Raw genomic sequence first — 20,671 nt, 5'->3', positions numbered from 1 at the left:
TTTACAAAGATCAAATAGTTAAGGGTGAGGAGTAAATACACTAATTATAGTTATTAAATAGCAAGGTCCCTGATGGTCTTCATGCAGCCCCATATGTGTTTCGCTAGTGATGCATAAAATTTTTTGAAGGACTTGGCAGAAGAGAGTCATCTTTTTATGGACTCATTAACTTTTTCTGAGAGGTGTGGAGGGAAGAGGATAGCTGTGAAGGTGAAGAGACACATGGGAGGCCAGTGCTGTAAGCATCTTTCCCAACAAATAAGGAACAGGTACTCTAAAGAAGGAAGTTTTGGAGTATTTCCTGGTAGAGGTTAAATTCTTTCTGACTTTGTATTTTCTGGGCTCTCTGGCTCTCAATGGTGGACTGAAACTAGGAAGACTTTGTACAAATCATATAGATATTATTTCTTTCATACACACATCTCCTTTTGCTAACTACAGATCACTTTTTCTGGAAGTTTGCCAAGAGCATTTTCTCATTCCTTGTTCTTGCCTTCCCCAAGGCTGCTAAAGAAGATAGTCTTTTAGATAACAGGAAAATGGTATGCACCATGATTTCTATATTCTTGCTTTTATCACTTTGAGGAAAAAGTACACTTAATCTCCTGAAGTGAAACAAGCAGACAAACATACTGCAATTCTAAGTTAATGGTTGAGTAAAACTTGGGTTCAGCCAAGCACGATGCAAAAAGCTAGAAGACAAATTTCAACTCAAATGAAAGATATTTTCTACAACAAAATTCCTGCCTTAAGATCAACAAATTATTTTAGAGACTTGGTGAAACACTTAAATCATTACAGATTATGTTACATTCAGCTGTGTGTGGATAAAAAGGGCTACATTCACACTTGTTTTCTCTCCATGTTAACCAAAGTCACTTCAAATTTGGCTCGTAGGAGGCAAGTGTGAAAAGGGTCAGATAGCTTATGTCATGGCAGAACAGGGTCTGGCTCCCTTGTTCTGCCACAGCCTTCTTCTGTGTCACTTAAATGGGACATGTCAAAATATTCACGACTGTTTTAGGTTATCTATAAACTAGGCCTGCTGGGGCTTTTATCAAACCTTTAGGTGAGTAAATATGAGCTTTAGCTTGTTCACCTTCCCTGTTGCAGCACTTCAAGTGATTCTTAATAGTTTTTGTTTGTTCCTTTTCCACAAAACTTTGTTTCTGCCCCTAGCAAGATGTTGTTACTGTTGACTGAAACCAGGCAGTCACAGTGCCAGTGTTGTCAGTCACATCAGCTGTCGATCTTGAACTTTCTTTCCAGTTGTCTCGTATTTGCACGGCGACCTAAACCTTCTTGAACCTCCCGAATACATGACAGCCTTTAAGCTTCCTCGGAACCAGAACCTGAACAGGCGAGACAAACCGCCCCGAGTTCCCCATTCCGCTCCGCCGGGTGCGCTGTCCCCGCACCGCTTTCCCCCGTGACAGGTGGCAGCTCGGGGCCGGACCCTCCGGCCGCGGCTGCGGGGTTCGGAAAAGCCCCAAAACCGGCGCCGACCGTGGGTGGCGGGGCACACGCACCTCGCGGCTCGCAGGGCGCTGGTGGGACAGGCGCTCGCACGGGGCAGGGGCAGGCGGTAACACGGGGCAGGGGCAGGCGGTAACACGGGGCAGGCGGCCCGCCCGCCCCGGCCCGCCCCGGCCGGCGGCCCCGCCCCAGCCGCGCCGAGCGGAGCTGAACCGAGCCCCGGCGGCAGCGGCGGCAGCAGCAGCATGTGGAGCGGAGCCGCCGCCGCCGGTAGGTCTGCGGGGCGGGGGCGCTGCGGCGGGCGGAGCAGGTGCGGCGGGAGCGGGGCTGGGAGCGGGACCCCCGCGGGCCGTCCCTCCTGGGCGGGCGGGCGGCAGCGCCCGGCGCCGGGCTCGGCTCCGCGGGCGGCGGCGCTCGGGGCCGCGCCGGTGCTTGGCCGGGCGCGGAGGGCTGTGCCGGGCTCTGCTGGGCTGTGCTGAGCTTTACTGAGCAGTGCCGGGCTTTACGGAGCCGTGCCGGGCTGTACTCAGGTCTGGGCGCTGCCGGCCGCGGGCTGTACCTGCCCCCCGCGTCCGGGGCACCGCCGGGTGACGCCGCGCTGGCCCGGGCGGCCACGCAGGGAAACTCAAAATAATCTTTCACTCCGGCGATTAAGGGAGACCTAAGTGCTTTCCAAACGTGTTACAACACTGAAGTGGGCTATTAGTTCGGACGCGTCTTAATGAGTGTGTTAATCAGCATAACATCCTTCCCCGCTCACCTTTTGGGCTAATTGAATATGGCATCTGCTGGGTTTTCTCTTTGTGCTTTGAAGTGTTTGTTAACCTGTGATAGTGATTGTCTTGTCGTGTTCACTCCGTTTGTAATGTGCAAATTCAGCATGTGACTTGAATTCAGATAGTTGGCCGTGGGTTGGCTCATAGACTGATGAATGTAGATTTATTTGCCCCAAGGGTTATAGGGTTGAACTAGTATCAAAAAGTTTAAGTTCTCTCTCAAACTTATCATAAAAGATCTGGAGGTCTCTGTCGACTTTAAAAAACTGTTTACAATTGGCAGCCTTGCTGGTACCTTCAGCCAAAGTGAGATCTGAGCGTGAAAACTGAACTGCATTCTTGTATCTAAAGACGGTCCCTTTGTATCTAAAGGTGGTCGATGCAGGTCGAAATGGAGGCATGTTGGCATGGTCAGGAAACTTGATGGGAATGTGAACTTATTCCCCCCCTCCCCTTAAAGACTCTTAAGTCTTGTGGTAAGGTGGAGCAGCACAGTCCCCTGCTGCCAGTGCCAGCTGGGGTGTAGCTGCCCCCTCTCTGACTCTGCTGTTGGTTTTGAGGAAGTTCATAATCTCTCTGTGACTCAGTATCCTAATCTTTAAAATGGCTTAATAAGACTTGTCACGCTTGCCTCCCAGGGACATTAACATCTAATTGATGTTCATGGAGTGCCTTGATCTGGGAGAAAAGAGGGCATCTTGCTTCCCTCATTTCACCACTCTGTGTTGGGTGCTAATTATGTTACATGGGTGGAAAACAGATTATCCAACAACCAAACTGGAATTCATGTCTGTTATCATTGACACAAGCACTCTAAATGAGTGTATGTCCACTTATGCTGAGTTTGAGGTGTCTGGGTGTTTCTCTAAATACGGTGGGGTTTTTCCTTTCTTGAGGATGCAATCTGAGAAATGCACTTCTAAAGTACTGTACTGAAGCATCAGCAAACTTTTGCTCCTAACTCTAGAGTTTTTCTCTGTATTCTGAGGTCAGTAAAAGTGTTAAGAATTAAAACTCAGCGCTCAACACGTCCTTGATCTTAGTCTTACTCTAACTGAATCTTGTGTTCAGTCTTGGTTTTTGTCATGTTTCACTTCTTTAGAAACTGGAAAAAATACAGTTTTACATTTCTCTGCTTGAAAATACAAGATGTCTTTTTAAAATATGAATTTTATCTTTGTAACCACTGTACTTGCTGCCCAAAGCAGTAATTAGCCACTTTACTCCCCTGAGTTGAATCTTACCCCACCTCCTCCTTATCGCTGCTGCCTCCCCCTCGAGCAGATAGCAGGGCCTGCCCTGGCAGTAGCACAGGGCTGGGATGATGGGGTCACCAATGACATACACTAGGAGACATCAGGATTCCATAAATCAGCTGATGTGAGTTAACACACCTCATTACAGCACAGGCCTAGTGGTCTTTTTCACTTAAAACCTTGGGTTGAGAAATTCTCAGTCCTTTTCATACGTCTTGTTTTCCCTTCTTCATTGCAGGGCTGACTAGCCAGGTACCAGCACATTTGACTCATACATTTGATTCAGTTCTCCTTTTCAGCATTGTTTCTGCGATCTAGATATATCATCCCCCATGTTTAAACAGACCTGTCAAGTTGATACCTCACAAATAGAGCTTTTAAAATGCTGCTTGACATTTGTTACTCTTAATAGTACTGGCAGAATATACTGGAGATGTGTCTTGTAGTGTGTGGTGGAAAACTGAAGTTCTGATAGGAAACTGAAGCGTGCTGCTTTCAAGTTCCTCTTGCCATGTGGTCTGCAGCAAGTGATGTGAGTTTTCCTGCCCTGGCTATAAAATTAGGTGAAATCTTAGCAAACCAGTATAAAGAAAAATACATAGAAATGGGAAGTTGTCTCTGTTTCAAATTCTGAATTTCATTTTTTGTTTATTTGTTCTTCATTGCCTTAATGTTGCTCTAAGGTTGTATAGCACCCTGATATCAGAGTGGTGGTTGAACTGCTGTTTGTGAGTTCAGGTTTCCTTCAGTTTTGTCTACAATGTAGAAGTAAGAATGATCCGAAAACATTTTTTTCTTTACTAAGATATGCTGAAGTAGAGTTTTCTTGTCTGGTGTCCATGTCCCATGCCTTGTGGAGATGAGAGAGCCTATGTTTTTGTTGGAGATGTTCTTTAAGTGTAAGAAATCATAAAGCAAGAGAGGTGATTGCTATCCAGTTTCTCCATGCTTTAAGTCTTTCACCTCTTCTAACACATACCTTGCATCTGCTCCAGCTGTCTTGCTGCTCTGGTATTTTATAATTAGTACCTTGAAAACTCAAGGGAAAACTTTCAAATGCTGTATATTTCCCACTGAGGCTCTTCCACGTGGCTGTAACATTTGTTGTGAGTCCTTGGTAACACGTATCTGTTCCTCAGGAATCCTTCGTCTGTTTGATTCCCCTGGCATCAGCAGAAAAGCTCTCTTTTCTAGTGGAAGAGGCTTTGCCTCTTAAGGGCATAGTGTGTTTTGAATCTCTTAAAACAAAGACAATTTCAGGTTGCTGAAATTAAGGTCTGCCTCCCAGTGGTCCTTCTGTTGTCTCAGCTTCCTCACGTGTTGGATCCGGAGCCAAGGTGCTACAGAAAGGCTGAGAGGTTGCTTTGTGTGTCTGTCCCAGCAGCGTGGCTTGCATGTACCTGTAAAATGGATGTGTGCCTGTAAAATATACATTTGGTGTGGGCATTTTGCGTGTGAGCAAATTGTTTCTTGGATGCACCTTTTCTTTTCAAGCTCTTGCTGTGTGAGGAGTCCGTGAGTTTGAAAGACGCAGCCTCTGCTCTGTGTCTGGCAGCCTGGCTGTGCAGGGATGGCACACTGGTTGCTTTGCTCATCACTGGGACCAGGTTTACAGGTGTTTATACTGCAAATTGACTCTTTCAGAAGTTGTGTTAGTAGCTGAGGGTATTCCAGCACAATACATTAGGCTATTTCCAGAAAATAAGTTAAGGCTGTTAAATGTCCACTGATTCAGTGACCGTGCAGATAGTTAATATTGTGTTGTGACACATTCTGGAAATTGCTGCGTTTATTTTTGACATGGAGAAGATGACTAACTCTTTCATCTATGCGTAGTTACATTTACAAGCAAGTAAAAACTTCCCCAAAATGATCTCTAGACTCTTAGTTCCATGAAAGGAAAAAAATTCGGACTTGTGCTTAAATCTGAGCTGCATGTGCTGCCCTCTTCCTGCTCTGAGCTTATAACCCTGTGTTCAGTGGGGGTTATGTTTTCAGGGGTTTTATCCCCTCCAAATTTTTGTGGGAAAATCACTGTATGGGGAATTGGGCAAGAGAAACCCCATTCTTTGTTGGGAAAGGTAGACCCTACTACAACACAAATTGTAAGACACTGCTGCCCTAGCTTATGTTTAGTTCAAATTCTGATTGTTCTCGGTTCAGTGTCCCAGTAACACTGATGTAACTAGGAGGAAACATGGGTTCATTTCTTCTTTCTGTTGGCCTTCTAGAGCTGTGATGGTGAGACCTGGTGAGGCAGGTGGTTTATTGAGTTATGTGATGGGAATATGTGGGTTAGATTTAAACTTTTGTTCTTGGCACTGACATCTCATCTGCCGTGGTCTGGAGAAGCAATGCCAGCAGTTTCTCTGCTTGCTGCAGTCAGCCAAGGGGATATTACCAATTCAGTTTTTAATATGACTCTGCCTGGCACTGTAAGTGTGTGTTGTGGAGTTTTTGGCTTCCTGAAAAGCAGTTTCTTTGGATCTGCTAGCCCACAATAAATCCTTCTCAGACCTTTTAAGCTTGCAGCTTATTGCCTGTTTAGACTCCAGTAATGCCCAAAGGGGTGTTACAGTTCATTGTTCTGTATTACTGCCACAGCCAAGCATCAAAATAGAATTTCCAAAGCCATGTGAAATTTTTTGTTGGGAATGTGCAGGGATGTTCTGTAATGAACTTTAAATAGTCTTATAGTAATTCAACAGACCTTAGATCAGCCTTCCAGTACTTTACAAGGTCCCTCTCCAGCTTTCTTGTAGGCCTCTTTACAAGGATAGGTAGTGGTAGGATAAGGGGTAATGGCTTTAAACTGAAAGAGGACGGGGTTGGATTAAATATCAGGAATACATTCTTTACTGTGAGGGTGCTGAGAGACTGGAACAGACCATTCTATGAATTTTTTATTATTTTTTTAATACACTGTTACTTGTAGAAGACTGAGAACATTAAAATACTTGGTTCAGATAACCTATTTTTCGTCTTCTTACCTGAACAGGCAACTCCAATAGCCAGTTGTAAGGCTTTTATATCTTCCAAGATGTTTTTTTCCTAGTCTGTCATGTGCAAATCATATATGATGGAGTCAAGAAGAAAAAAAAATTAACAAATTTCTCAACAGCAAAGCAGAAGGGGGAGCAGGAGCAGAAGACAAATTTTGCCTTCTCTTTGAGAAGACTTGTTTGGCAGATAGTGGAATTCTTTTTTGCATGTAATCGGATAAGAGTGTATTGCAAAGACTATAATCTGTGTTATTGGCTGAGGTGAGCCCCATCTGTTAGTGGTGTTAGGGATGTGCAATACCCTTGCCCTCTAAACTTGTGCACACAGGGAGCAGCACAGAAGGATTTAGAGGAACAACTGCAGGCTCTGCTAAGAGTTGCTAACAGCAAAGGGAGGAATTCCTAGTGCAATGTGATGATCTCTGCTGACACCATTTCCAGCTGAAGAAAGCTGTGGTTAAACATGAACTTTACAAGATACTGGGTAGCTTTTGGCTTCTGCTCATTCATGAGTTCAGCTTCCTTTTGTACAGGTTCACCTATTGCATGTGCTTGTTATTAGGCCATTTATTGTGGATTTTCTTTATGCTGTGTCACCTTGCACTGATCTGGGTAGTAATTTTAAGTAGCAATCTGAGCTGCTTAAGAGAAAATTTAGGGCTTGTGTTGCAGGAAGTACTTGGGCTTAACTTCTTGGTAGTAAACATGTAGTCAGTGCTAATTTTTTTTAAAATCACCTCCCTGTTGTCACTTCACCTCAGCTGTGAATCAGACACAATTTGTGCTTGTACACTTGAATTGCCATTGGTTTTCCCCTTTCAGAGGCAGTAAAAAAGTGAGCATCCTGAGACAAGAACTTACTTCTCCAGTCTCATTTCCATCATAGGTGGACTGAAGGAACTGCTGATGGAATGTGGTATTTGAGTTTGGATAATTTATGGGAATCAGTTTTCTTTCAGATCTGATCTCCTAGTCTTCTGCTCAGTACTTGATTTTCCCCTTTCACTGAGTGCTACGAATTCCTGTGGTTGCCACCTATACAGCCAACTTGAGTTGTCTGTCAGTTCAGAAAATTGTTTAAGTAATTACATGGCTATAGGGACAAATACTGAAGTCTGGAGCTATTTTTCAGATTTAAGAGTTTTACTTTACAGAACGAATGCAGAATGTAGGTTCCTCCCATTTCTGTGGATTTTTGGAAGTAACAGCTACACTCTTCTGGACAGTATTTGTGTTCAGAACATTAGTGTGGTTGAGTGAATGTCAGAAACGTGCATGTGTTTAAGGCTTTGGAAACAAGCTCCATAAGTATGAACTATTGGTGCATTCAAAACTGAATTCAGTGGATGCAACCACATAGCTCTTGCTGTACTTACTCTCTGAAACACTGCCCTTGCACCAAGTCAACAATAGGTGCCCTAGGAAATGCATTAGGAAGAATAAGGCTCGTGTAAAGAGCTAAATACGTCACAGTGAACCTGTTTAGACAAAAGAAACCATCTTTCTGTGGTTGTGGTGGGGGTGTATGTGATAGGGAAGAAGGATTAGGGTGGTTGCCTTTATTTCCTGGAAATGAATAGCATACATTTTTCAGTGCATAGAACGGATATTACTCAGTTTGTGACCTGCTTCCTAGTAAAAGTATCTTGAAGTGGGGATTGGTTTTAAATCAGTTGCCTGCATTCTTGACACACAGTGTTGCACGATGCTATCTTGTGGCAGAGGCTGCCATGTGCCGTGATGTATAAATAACCCTGTGTGTCAAAGGTAATTTGAGACAATGTGCCAAATATTTAATGAAGTGCTGGGTCTTGTCCTGGGTACCTGGTGTACGTTTGGGAGTAGGTATCAGGACTGAAACCGTAGCACAGGGGTGTGATGGGTAACATAATACTCCCCAGCACATGCTGCAGAGCTGCTCTGTAGGGTGCAGGAAGACACAACCAGTGAGTGCTGCGGGTCAGCCACATCTTATCTGTAGCTTTGATGCTTAGATAAGCAGGCAGGAAAATAGGTTCATGTGCACTAGGCCAGCCTGCTTTGTGCACGTTGTGGGAGGAAAAAAAAAAAATTGCCTTTAGTATCCTCTGCAGAGTAATTTTGATGACTACTAAACATATCAATTTTCAAGATAAAGATAGAATAGCCTACGGAGGGGAATGGCTTTATTCCTTCAGCAGCGTCATTTCTCCCCTCGAGGTGGACTCAGCGGGATGCCGAGCTCGGGCAGTTCAGCACGTTTTGTGCTTCAGAGCAGAGCTGAGGGAGCCCTCTGAGGGATATGATGGCTCGGGGAGATGTGAAGCAGCAGGTGCTGGCAGGGGCAGGAGGAGCTGTGTCACGCACCGGGAGCGGGGCAAAGGTGGGTGCTGGCCCCTTGCTCAGAGAAGAGGGTTTCTGTCTGTGCTTCCTGATTTGGGAATGAAAAGTCACAATGGGGCGTTTACCTCTGTATTTATGTGGGAAAGGAGATGCCCAAGGTCTTTATCTTACACTTACCTATGCAAAAATGCAAAGGGCAGGGTTATTTTTCTTTCTCTTCATTTTCTTTTTGACTGAGGAGCGAGTTGTGATTGTTTGCTGAATGCATGCACATAGAGAGCTTCAGCAGTATTTCAAATGCTATTTCATGACAAGTGCAGAAGCTTGATAATATCTTAAGGCCTTATTTATACATGCATTTAAATATATACCACCAGATCTGTCTATAGCTACTTCCTTAGCTGCTACCTGACTTAATGAATGGATTGTTGTTGTAAGCATGTAGAAGCATCTTTGGGCTCTGTTATGGAACTGAAACATTTGTCTCCCAATTATTTTATGTTTATCAGACATTAATACAGACCAAAATGAACATGGCTGTTTCAGAGCAAGGTGATGCATTTTTGTGTATTGTTCACAAAAAATAAGTCCAAGGTTCAACATGACATTCAATAAAATACACAAATGACTTGACACTGTATTTGATCGTTTCTTGACTCAGCTTTTTCTAACAGAGCATTTGTATGCATCCTTTAGATGGCCAGGTAAAACAGGTAGTTCTGCAAAGAAATGTCAGTATGAAACCGCTGCCCTTTGAGGTAAAGCTCTGTGGATTCAGACCCACAACTTAATAGGATACATATCTGTAATTTGGCTCGTCTGAAATCTCAAGCCGATATAACTACAAACACTGACTTCTGGAAAACAGCTGTGTAATTATTTAACTGTCTCTCTTATTTCACTGATTTCTAAGATAAATCCAGGATTTGCTTATATAGTATAGCAAATCTGCATTTGCACACAAGATTTAATTTAGAGGTAAATATTGGTGCAGATACATCACTGTTTTTTTACTCTAACAGTCCTAGTGCACAGAGACTGAGAACCACTGGTTTTCAATTTTATTTGCTCTACTGAAGTAGCACACAGACAAGCAAAGGACTTTCCTTGCCTCTCTGCCTAATCAGCTGTCATCCAGCCAGTATGCCAACCCACGGGCAAAATTTATTGAAAATGTGTGCAAGAGAGAGAATTACTGGTGCTTCTACAAAGTGGAAAACAAACTTACTTCTTTACTTTGTCTGACTTTCCTCTGCAAGATATCGAGAGGCGATGTAAGGTTGTGACCAGTTCTTCTGATGAATTCATGGAAGCCTTTGTTACATTTATTTTCAATGACTGTTCCTCTAATGAGAAAAATACACCCTTGTCATACTAAGAAGCAGCTCATGTTTTGAATCCAAATTTTCTACTTTTCTTATGGGTGTTGTCTGTTGTATAATATTTAGCTGGGATGTTATGCCAGGCACAGGGCTGAAATAAAAGTTTTTTCTAATTTTGGGGGAGGAAATGAAGTCAAACAGTGTTTTCTTCCTTCAACTGATGATTCTGTAATGATTTTGATGATCATTCTGCTTTCTTGGGGGAAACCATCCAAAAAAGAGAGAGTTTTTCTCTTTTTTGCCAAGTCTGTGGAACTTAAAATGAAAACTAATAGATTATTCTGGACCTCGTCACTAGAAACTAGTATTGACAACATAAATGTTATGTCTCACAATTAGAAAGAAGTAAAAAAAGCTAACACATTAATTATTTATTTACCTAACACATTGATATTCACATGAAGAGTTTCTGTCAAGTGAATCTGCTGTCCCCTTTCCCTTTTTGGAAATAGGATCCAAATTTCTAATATTTCTTACCTGATACATTTAAATCTTAAACAGAATTTTAATAGCAATTGTCCAGTGTGAACAGTTGTTTCGCATCTTGTGCTGTGTTGGTTTTTTTTTCTCTTGTTGAGACTCCTCAGACTTCGTTTGCAATGCTCTGCCTTTGCCATGCTCACCGACTGGAGAGTGTGTGTGTGTGTGGGGGGGGGGAGATAAGAAGAAATTACCTGCATTTTCAAATGGGTGGTTGAGTATTGATGTGCCCGAATACGTGCTGAGTCATGTGCTGCGAGGATGGCGAGTTTCGCTTGGCACACCCCGGCAGGTGCAGCCCCTCCCCTGTTTTCGGCAGAGCCATCTTCCCCGTGGTGCAATTGTAGATGACTGGGTTTGTTTTACAGCAGTGACAGTGTAATGATAACCTTGCCAATGCTCAGGGGAGGTGGAAACAGCTGAACTTTCTGCTTGTATAGCATGTTTAAAAATTTCGCTCAAGATACCGTGACTTGAAGTCAGTGTCGCAAAACTGTAATGAACTTCTGTTAGAAAGTGCCAGAGTGGCAGCGAGGCTCAGGCCAAAGGTTCTTCTCCCTTCCACCAAAATTGTATTTTAGTTGCTCATTCCATTTTTTTTTTGCCTTTACCTGTTTCTTCTCTCCTCTAAGCCTGTATTCTACATTACGTTCCTATGGCTTTTGATTAAAATTCCAGCAGTAAAATTGTCAGCTTTCAGCTGAGATGCACTGGTGTGTGCAACCTCACAGGGATCAGAGAAACAGGGTGTAGGCAAGAAAGTGGAGAAATCCATCTGGGAAATCTTGTGGTAATTGTGTTGGTAACTGTTGCTAATAACCTGGGTATTCTGTCTGGGAATAAAGGATGTTGGATTTACTATGCTTGACACCAGAAGTATCTGTGCCTGTGCTGTCACAGAGTCTGTCAGAGCTTGGGTGGACTCTTCCCTCTGTGCCCGTAGTGCCTGCGAGCGCAGGGCGTTTTCTCTCCCTGCTCCAGTGGTTGTAGACCCGGAGCTGTGGAGTCACAGTAGCAGTGGCTGTGCTGAATGTCCTTGTTGCAATCTTTTCTCCCGCCTGGCGGGCTGTGCCTTAATCAGATTTACTAACCTGACCTTTTAACCCGCTGGTGATGACTAGACCTCTGCCAAAGTGCTATGAGATGAGTTGGCCACTCCAGAGTGGCCCTGCCACTGAAGGTAAAAGGAATAAAAGGAGGAAACATGTAAGTACAGCTGCCACAACGGCAAGAAGATGGGCTGTGTGAAGCTGTCAGCTTCTGTTTTTAGAAAGCAAGGATGCTGCCTGCCTGATGCTTCACTGACCTGAAAATACCGAGGTGAACTGTTCATGCATTGCCATACACTGCCTGCCAAGATGCCTTGGGGAAATAGGCTCTGCAAAAGTTGATTCGTAATCAGTTGATGCTCTGGAAATTGGGAATCCAGTGAAGTGCTGCCTTCTGCACTTTTTTCTAGCAATCTCCCCTAGACCCAGTTTATATGTTCAAAGCAGAAGTTCATGTGCACATTTTATGGGCAGCATGAGGAAGGATTGTAGTAGCCACTGGTGTAACTCAATACCTGTAACTTGTACCTCTTCACAATTTTTTTTTAGTCTTCCTTTATGCAAACATGTGGCATCTTTTGTCCAGTGAAGAAAATAGTATTCTTCAACTATTAGCTTATCCTGTCAGTCACAGGAAGCTACGAATGAACTGTTCTGGATGTTGTTGGCTTATGCACTAGGGCCCTTTGTTACTAAAGCTTTAGAGTTTTTCTCAGTGTGCTTGTGTTGCTCCCCCAGGCAGGTCACTGGTCGCATTCACTGGCAAGACTGGTGGTCAGCAAAGGGCAGAGGTGGAAGAGCCCCTGCTCTTCCCACATGTGGTGGGGGAAGGAGGGCTGTGGATTGTGGAGGACAGAAAAACCATTAAATGAAATACAACAAAAGGTTTTCATGAAAGGGTCCACATTCGTGGCAGCAGGAGCCCTGGAATACGTGCTCACTGGTACATCCTTGGATGTGTGTGTGTGTTTTTAAATGTGGCAGTTTAAGGTAACAGGTTAATCTGGCTAGAAAGGAGCCCGTTTTCCCCAGACTGTGCTATGTCTGATGGAGCTTCTTTGAAAGGAGTTCCTTGAAGTTGATAGCATCAATGAAGAAGCTGTGCTCAGTCTAGCTTTGATAAGAATGTGAGGTCTGACAGCCCTCTCGTCCTGCCCAACTGCACCAGGCTCCAGAAGCACCACCAAAGGGACAGGAATGTTCACAGCCTTTGCTATGATAATCTGTGCCACACATAGGGGAGGTGCTGGGGTGTTTGAACTTGATGTACTTCACAGTGCTGTACACTTGGCAGGAATGAGGGCAGGGGTAAAACCTCTCATGTTGTACCATAAAGGAATTGACTGATTCTATGACTGTTGCAGTCACTTCTAGACGCCCTTTCATAAGGTTTTCTGATTTAGAAGTGCATTATGGAAATACCTTGACTGGCATTTGAGCTTTTTTCATGTTGCCATGCATTTTTCTTTTTTCTCCTTTGGCTACTGGTTTGAGAGTTTTCTTTTAAGTAGTATCTGGTTGTAGTATGACTTGCACACAAAAGAAGGCACTGTTCCTTGAGATTTTTGCCCCAGAGGTGATATAAATACTCTTTAAACTTCATCTGAGATTTAGTTTTCATGTTGGCCCACTTTTATTTTTTTTCTTTCCGTGATGGGGGTGAGCCCATACCATGTAAATTGTATCCATTTGGATATTGTGTCCAAACCTTTTTCCTTTGCTTTACGAAGCGTATCACTTGCTTGTTCTCTTTGGTAATCCACGTAGAAGTTCCAAGCAACTGTCTAGGGGGAGAATATAAACTTTCTTTTTTTTGAAGAAAATCCTATCTGGAATGAAAAGCTGGGGAGCTCAAACCATCCAACAGTACCACTAAAGTTATTTTTTCCTTTCTCTGCTCCCAGGGAGAAGCCCCAGTGCTTTAAAAAGCTGAAAGGTACTACATGATCTCTGGGGGTGTTTCTGCCAATTTGGGTTTTCTTTGCAGCGAGGTAGTGAATGGTGTTACACGAGGGTCCTTCGGCTGCTCATCCCAAACCAGCATCTCTGTGTGCTGTGACAGAGACAGAATCTGGTCTGGTCCAAATGCAGATTTGCTTTCCTGCCTGTTTTCTGTCCATCACCAGCCACCCCTGTGCCGATGCCTTGGCTGGAAGGTGGGCTTGGTATGGCAGTGGCAAAGGGAGACCCCAAGTGCAGGCTGCTACAGTCTGTGAAATAGCTAAGATAAAGTGCCACCCAAGTAAAGGCTGATACTGTGCTGTTTTCATGGGTTTATGAACACTCAGAGCCCGTGCAGGGAGCTCCAGGGATGTCCTACTTTTGAAACATGCTGCAACAAAGCCTGTGCTGTGCATATGGCTTTTGGAGCACTGGTTGTGTTGGTATTTAATCACAGTGGTGATACAGCTGCTGTATTAGGGCATTAGCCAACTCCTTATTCCTAGTAAACTACACCTTGGTAACTGGAGTGTAGATAAAAATCTGGTTGCACATTTCAGTGAAATAAAAGCAATACTGTTTACCTGTATGCAGAAGAGGGGGAAAAATCTGCACTAATATAAAACCAGAGAGAAGTCCAAGCCAACATAAGGTCTCAGGCTACATAACAAAAGTTTTTTAAAAAAAATACTTGTAAAGTGGAAAACTAAACAATATTTGCTTTGTGAATAATTTAGATCCAGACATCTTGCTCTCCATCCTTTTTCTGGTGGTCAATTCTGTTTTCCTTCTTGCTCTCTATAAAATGGGGAATATTATAACTGTTTGAACTATATATGAAGGAACTGTAATAACAAAATACATCTTTGTGTCTTCAGTTAATTTGCTTTGTGTAGGCACACTGGATGGATGGATTTCGGGTTTTCTTCTGATCAGCAGTTGGGTAAAAGCTTCTGGTATTCTGGCAGTTCCCACTGTTGGCAGAGCAGGCACAGTGAGGGAGGAGCAGAGTGCTCGGAGGTCAACGCTGTGGGCTCAGCCTTGGGGACTGTGGAGAGGCCAAGGGCAGCCCACCAGAGCTGGGCTAAGATTAAAGCTGCCCCATGCCCTGGGGGGCTGGCAGCACTGAGACAGGGGCCAGCGGGCATCCAACCGGCTTGCGGAGGCTGGGCTGTGCCAAAGCAAAACCCAATTGACCCAAGATGTTTCTGTAAACCACTTGCCTTCCCAAATTATTGTTTTCCTCTAACAAAGCCAGCTTTAATCAGCACCTTGTGCACCAGGCACTCTGCGGACCCAGAAGCAGTTAACCCTTTCTCTTTCTGAAAATTACAGACTGTTTGAGAGTTGGGGCACCAAAGCAGCTTTAGCTCTGTCTTCCTGTAGCTGTAGGAAACTGATGCCTCTTATTTACTCTGCACTGAAAACATTATGCTCAAGTAAGCACCATGTAGTCACCACATGGCATCATTTCAGGATCCCCAAGCAGCTGTAGCTGTTCCACGTAACCACATGTCAATATATGGGAATGAAACGGTATCACTGCCTGAAAACTTCCTGGGTATGTCTGACATACCTGTGATGTTTTTGCACTTACACAGGCTCAACTCTTTAAATGCACATTAACGTTGGCTTTCAGATATGTGTTTGTTGACGCTGGCCGTAGCCTGCTACAGATGCATGCTTTCATTAAGAAATGTTGACTCTTCAGTGCAGTAAAACAGATGTTGGGACTAGATGACAGTGAGAAAATTATCTTTTTTAGAAGAACTGACGTTCTTTGCCTTGGTACTTTAGAGGTGCCTGCGTTCCTACAGTGTCTGCCTGCTTACGTGCACTGAAGTGCATGATAATATAAATTTTGCAAATGAAAGAATGACTAGTGAAGAGCATGATGATAACATCATCTACGTATTACAGTGTAGGTCATTGGAAGCAAATGGCCAGTGTTGCATAAAACTTTAATATGAGAAGGTGCAACCACCTCTGACCTTCAATGCTGTTGGTAGGACTAACATAGAGAATTTAATCCTTAGGCTTCTGGAGCCAGGCTGTGTGATGAATAATTGCTCTAGGAAGTGAAACACCAAAAAAAGCACATTTTCTAGTAAATATTTCTAGTAAACTAGTTAACTTTTCTGTGCTGGAGAAGATGAATCATAATTTAATCCTGAATTTATCTCAACTTGCCTTGTGAAAACAGCAATGCATTTGTCATCCCTCCTGTTGTTGGTTAATGATGTTTTGCTCTTACAGTGAGTTGTTTTTTTTTTTTGAAGGGACTGCTTCCTAATATCTTATTCCCATTGGGTGATGTGGTTTCTTTTTTCTTTTTTTTTCCTGGTGGATTTCCAGAAACTAACGTTTTAAGATGTATTCTGTTGTTTGACTGATAGGATTTTTCTGCATCAGAAATGGATGATGTTTTTGTAACTCTCTTGGAATCTTTATTTGGTTCTTTTTATACTTTGTTTTTCTTCATTTTTTGGGAAGTCCAGGCAGAGGGAGGGTAGAAATTGTCCTGCACATTTTCTTCCAAAAATACTGTTTCTACTTTCAGAAAATATGTCTTCTCTAATCTCTTCTGGTAACTATTTGTCCAGTTTACAAGGACGAAAAAAAATAAAAGATACACAAAACCATCACAGTAACTTTCTTTCTGTTTTTGTCTTTTTATATAAATGTTCCTTGGAGCAGAGTTTGGTGTTTAACCTAGTTTTCTGGTTTCCCACCACCCTCTGGCTGACTTGTCTGGGTGTGGCTTCACAGTTCTCCACTGTCATTCAGTGGCTGGTTTTTGGTGGCATATTGACATTACTGCAACCAAGGAACCTATCATTTACAACTCAAAACCGCTTTGGGGTTTCTTTGATTCTTTAACTTTGTGGTTCCCATGGATTTTGGTGTGACTGATAACATTAATGCCCCGATAAAACACAGGAAGAACTGTGTGCAGCCTTGCACTAAGAAAAGTTATAGCAATGGAATGTGTTGATTCCTAAAAGCGTGTGTGTGTACACATAGGAAATATTGCCCAGAATGTTTCATTTCTTTGATCATTGGCAAAGCAATCCTGTCTGTGTTTTCAATGGATTAATCCTGGTTGCTGATCTGGAAGTCTGATGTCTACAGATGAGGGCAGCTCTGCCAAATGAATTATTGTGGACTGGAGCCCTCAAGGTCTTGCAGCCCTCGTGCTGGCTGTTTATTCTTCCTGTTCAGCTCTTGGGTAATTGCCACAGCCCTAGTAATGAGAGAGTAACATACTGAAGAGCAGGGATCTACAGATCCACGCTTGGAAAGACAACCTGAAACATTCTCCAGAGAGCTTTTGGCATGTATTTGTGAAAACTAACACTGGTGCTGTTCTTGCTCTTCCCCAAGACATAGCCTGGGCAGTTGACTTCAGCACAGCCATAATTTCATATTATGAAATTCATATTATGAAGAAATATTAATTTCCTTTCTCAAAGAAATCCTGAGGGGAAACAAAAGACAATCTTGCTTTGGTATCCGCTCTTCTCCAGAGGCACTTTCTGGTGTCTCCAGCTGATCTCTTCGGGCAGTTCTCAGCTGGAGTAGCAGCAGTGCTGGTCACCCTGTCTGCTGTGTAGCCTCTCTGGGTCAAGAGTGACACTGGGCACTGCCAGAGGCCTTGGCAGTCTCATGTTGCTGTGTTAGTTCATAGCCTGTCTTGCTGCCCCATCCTTCTAGATTATTCCTATTCCCAGTGTAGTTAACCAACATTATTTCCATGATTTGCTGACTGAAAGAGTCTGCTTTTTACTGGTTCATATGTTTGGGGTTTTTTATGGTGTATTTACTTCCATAATTATGTCCCCATGCATACAAAGGGAAAGCTGTGTGAGAGGAACGGCTGCCAAACGTGGCTCAGCTTTGTTGGTATAGCTGCATCTGTAGCGGGGATTTTGCTGACAGCTCTGTCAGCCAGCGGATGTGCATTTTATTGTGTTCCTCATAGACACAGTTGTGCCATCTGAGTTTTCCCTGTGACCTGAGGGTGGAGAACAGACAGGAGGACACAGGGCTGTGAGAGGGAGTGGGATGTTGAAGTTCTCACAGCTGGCCAAAAGTGGTGCCGGAGCTCCCTCTCCATTGTCCTCTCAATTGTCTGTCGCTGCCCATTGTGCCTGGCCCTGCCACCTCCCTGCTGGCTGTGACTTTGGTAATGGAAAGTAGGGTATTACTTGCTCTCCAAATTAGTCTGGCTCAATGTTCTAACATCCTATTGAAAATAGAAAGTCTTGTGCTGATCAAAAAACAACCAGCGCTGCCTGTTCTTTGATTAACTTTTATATCCCTGCTGTTCCAGTGTGTGAGCTTGAAATTATGGGTGTTACTATAGGAAAAGAAAGGGAGGAGTTTCAAAGAGCTTAAAGATTGTCCTTTTAATTGTTTTCACTGAGACTACATTCATAACATCTTTGTAACTTCAAGAACAGGTGCCTTTTCTTAAGCTTTCTTGCTGACTGATGGTATACTTTTTTCCTTTGCTCTTGTGATCCTAACCTATGGAAACATCAGCATAAACCTTCTACTGTTGCTTATATTGTGTTTCTGATCTACTACAACAGAGCTAAAAAATGTTCTTTCTTGTAACCAGTCTAAACAAGAGTCAGGTTTTAATATCTTGTTCATGTGTAACATTTAACCCCTAATGACTGTGTGTAATCATCTACACTTACTTTTGAAGATGTTAACTATGTGGGAACTTGGGACCTTGTAATAGAGCTTTTAGCACCCCTGTTAGAAGTAATAATTTTTAAATACTCACTGTAATTTGCACAGAATAATAAAAAATAGGAGACATTTCTCCTTAAAACCATTGGACTTGAAAGTCTAGAGTTACAATTTTCAGTGGAGTAGGTACAACACCATTACTTTAAAGAAAAACAAAAGGGGGAAAAAAAGCCCTTTGTAATTTAACAACTCGTTCTTCAGAAATGACAGTGTTTTTGATCAGTATTTCTGATTACTACTTTGAGTATATGCTGCATACAGATGCCTGGAAAAGTATGTATTGTCATTCATTTGAAACACTTGTGCTGGTGTCCGGCAAAATGAACGTCTGGGATTTTAGTGGTTCTCACAGGACAGGATTTCTGGTGCAGGCAGCAGAGTGGTGTGAACCCTGTGGCTGCCAGTTCTCTGTTTGGTGTGATCTGAAGCCTGGGAACCTGGGCTGCAAGAGGGTCACGTGCCTTGGGCCCACCAGCAGCTGGGGCAGATGCCTGAGCCTCCATCCCTGGGATTGCACATGGGGACCCTTGGGCAGCATCCCACACCTTACTCAGGCCAATGCTTTATGATTCTCTGAATGGAGACACGTGCAAGCTGCTGGCTCATGTGGTTGAACTCCTTTTACTTGTCACTGTCCTAGTGTATTCCCCCAGTAAAACCTGTAAGGCTCAGACCAGTAACATCGAGAAACAAACCGGCCTATTTTTAAAGCTTTCAGCTTTAAAATGTGTGGAATGTGACTTAGTCTGTGTGGCAGATAAAATCCTAGAGACAGGTCCTTTTATTTTGTGCTTCCTGTGAACGTATCTAAAATATCCACTGCAAAGCATTAGTGTACTTGTGCATGTTTCCAGCTATATTTTCTTGTGGATGCTTCCAGATGTAGCAGGTTAAATTGGCACAGCAGCACTTGTCGGAAGGCTTATGTTTGAAATGTCTCATATAACTCCTGCAAAACAAGCTGATAGCGTGTACAGTAACCTTGTAAGTTCATAGGCACAGAGTGTCTCAGTAGGAACTGTTTTGAATTCCATACTTGGCCTGAAAAGTTAGGAGTTCTGTGGAAGTCAGCTTTTTATAAAAATGAAGAAAAGTAATCTGGCTGTTTATAGAGATGGTTTGCGAGGCTTTGTTCAGAGCCAATTTCTCTTCATTGATGTTTCTGTTAGGACTGTGCATCTTAAGAAATGTGTTTTCTGTTTGTCACTGATAAAAAGCAAGTATTTCAGAACAATGGACTTCTGAGGTCTTAACTAGTTTTATAAGCGAAGCAAATGAGAGCTTTAGTTGTTACCAGAATCACTTTTTTTTTTTTTTGTGTCCTTCTATGTCAGTTTTAGGACAACACGCAAGGAAACCAAACCACCAAAAAGCTGTGTTTCCTCCAGATAGAAATATTTATGTTTAAAATGGTCACCATAAAACAGAATGCATAAGGAGAGCAGAAACAAAGTTGCAGAACCTAGAAGGGCTACAACATGGCCAGTTTCACTTGCAAACTTCATTTTTTATAATGGTGTTGAGATGTTGTTAAACAGCTCTGTCAGGGAAGAGACAGCAGGAGTACTGTAGTTTTAACTGATGATGAAGAAGGGCCTAAGCAGATGATAACTACAGATGTTGCAGAATCCAGTCTTTTGTTTCTGTTGATGTTTCTCGCCTTAAGCAAGCAATAAATGTATTGTGTCCTGCATGCCAAAGAGCAGTCTTAATAGAAGAATTTATTCTCAGTAAACATGGAAGAATTAGGGCTGTATTGAAAATGGGATCAGGATTAGTGGTATTGAAATGTGAGGAATTTAATTCTTTTCCAATCTCTCGGAGGAACATGTTCTCAAATATTAGAAGCAGAGCATTAAGGGACTAAGGAAAGACTTAAGTGCTGCAAGTTTGAATTAAATTAGTATTGTTCTCTCTCCAGTGGGACAACTAAGCCAAAAAAGGTTTTTAATTTTTGGGTGTTCTACCTCAAGACCCTGCTGACAAGTAACTCGCATAGTACTGCTGTCAAAAATTTATTTTCATTTAATGATTCATATATGTCAACTTTATTGCTTGCTCAGCTTGCTGCTGAAAGACTTCATGTGCAGACATGAACCAGCTCCATACATCCATTTAACTAGAGATACTTAGTGGAATTGCCCTGACAGTGAAGATGCTTTTTCAGTATTTTCAAAATCATCTCTGGTAACAGAGCTTGTTTCAACGACAGGAGATGTCAGCCAA

General features: G+C 43.0%; 1 protein-coding gene across 7 annotated transcripts in view; it reads left to right on the top strand.

Annotated features, from left to right (window-relative positions):
- Positions 1–1,599: 1,599 nt before the first annotated feature.
- Positions 1,600–20,671, top strand: part of MICAL2 (microtubule associated monooxygenase, calponin and LIM domain containing 2) — a 127,433-nt gene continuing 108,361 nt past the window's right edge. For 4 of the 7 annotated variants that reach the window (XM_064657294.1, XM_064657292.1, XM_064657293.1 and 1 more), the window contains exon 1: positions 1,600–1,746. The gene's annotated coding sequence lies outside the window, so the exon portion shown is untranslated. Of the gene's footprint in view, positions 1,747–8,324; positions 8,873–20,671 lie in introns of those variants that run through there. The other 3 variants (XR_010431162.1, XM_064657295.1, XM_064657290.1) reach the window with 3 other exon arrangements.

Source organism: Pseudopipra pipra, chromosome 6 (genome assembly GCF_036250125.1).
Source record: "Pseudopipra pipra isolate bDixPip1 chromosome 6, bDixPip1.hap1, whole genome shotgun sequence".
NCBI classification, from domain to species: Eukaryota; Metazoa; Chordata; class Aves; order Passeriformes; family Pipridae; genus Pseudopipra; species Pseudopipra pipra.
The sequence above is the reverse complement of the archived record's forward strand: the minus strand, read 5'-3'. Positions and strand labels throughout refer to the sequence as shown.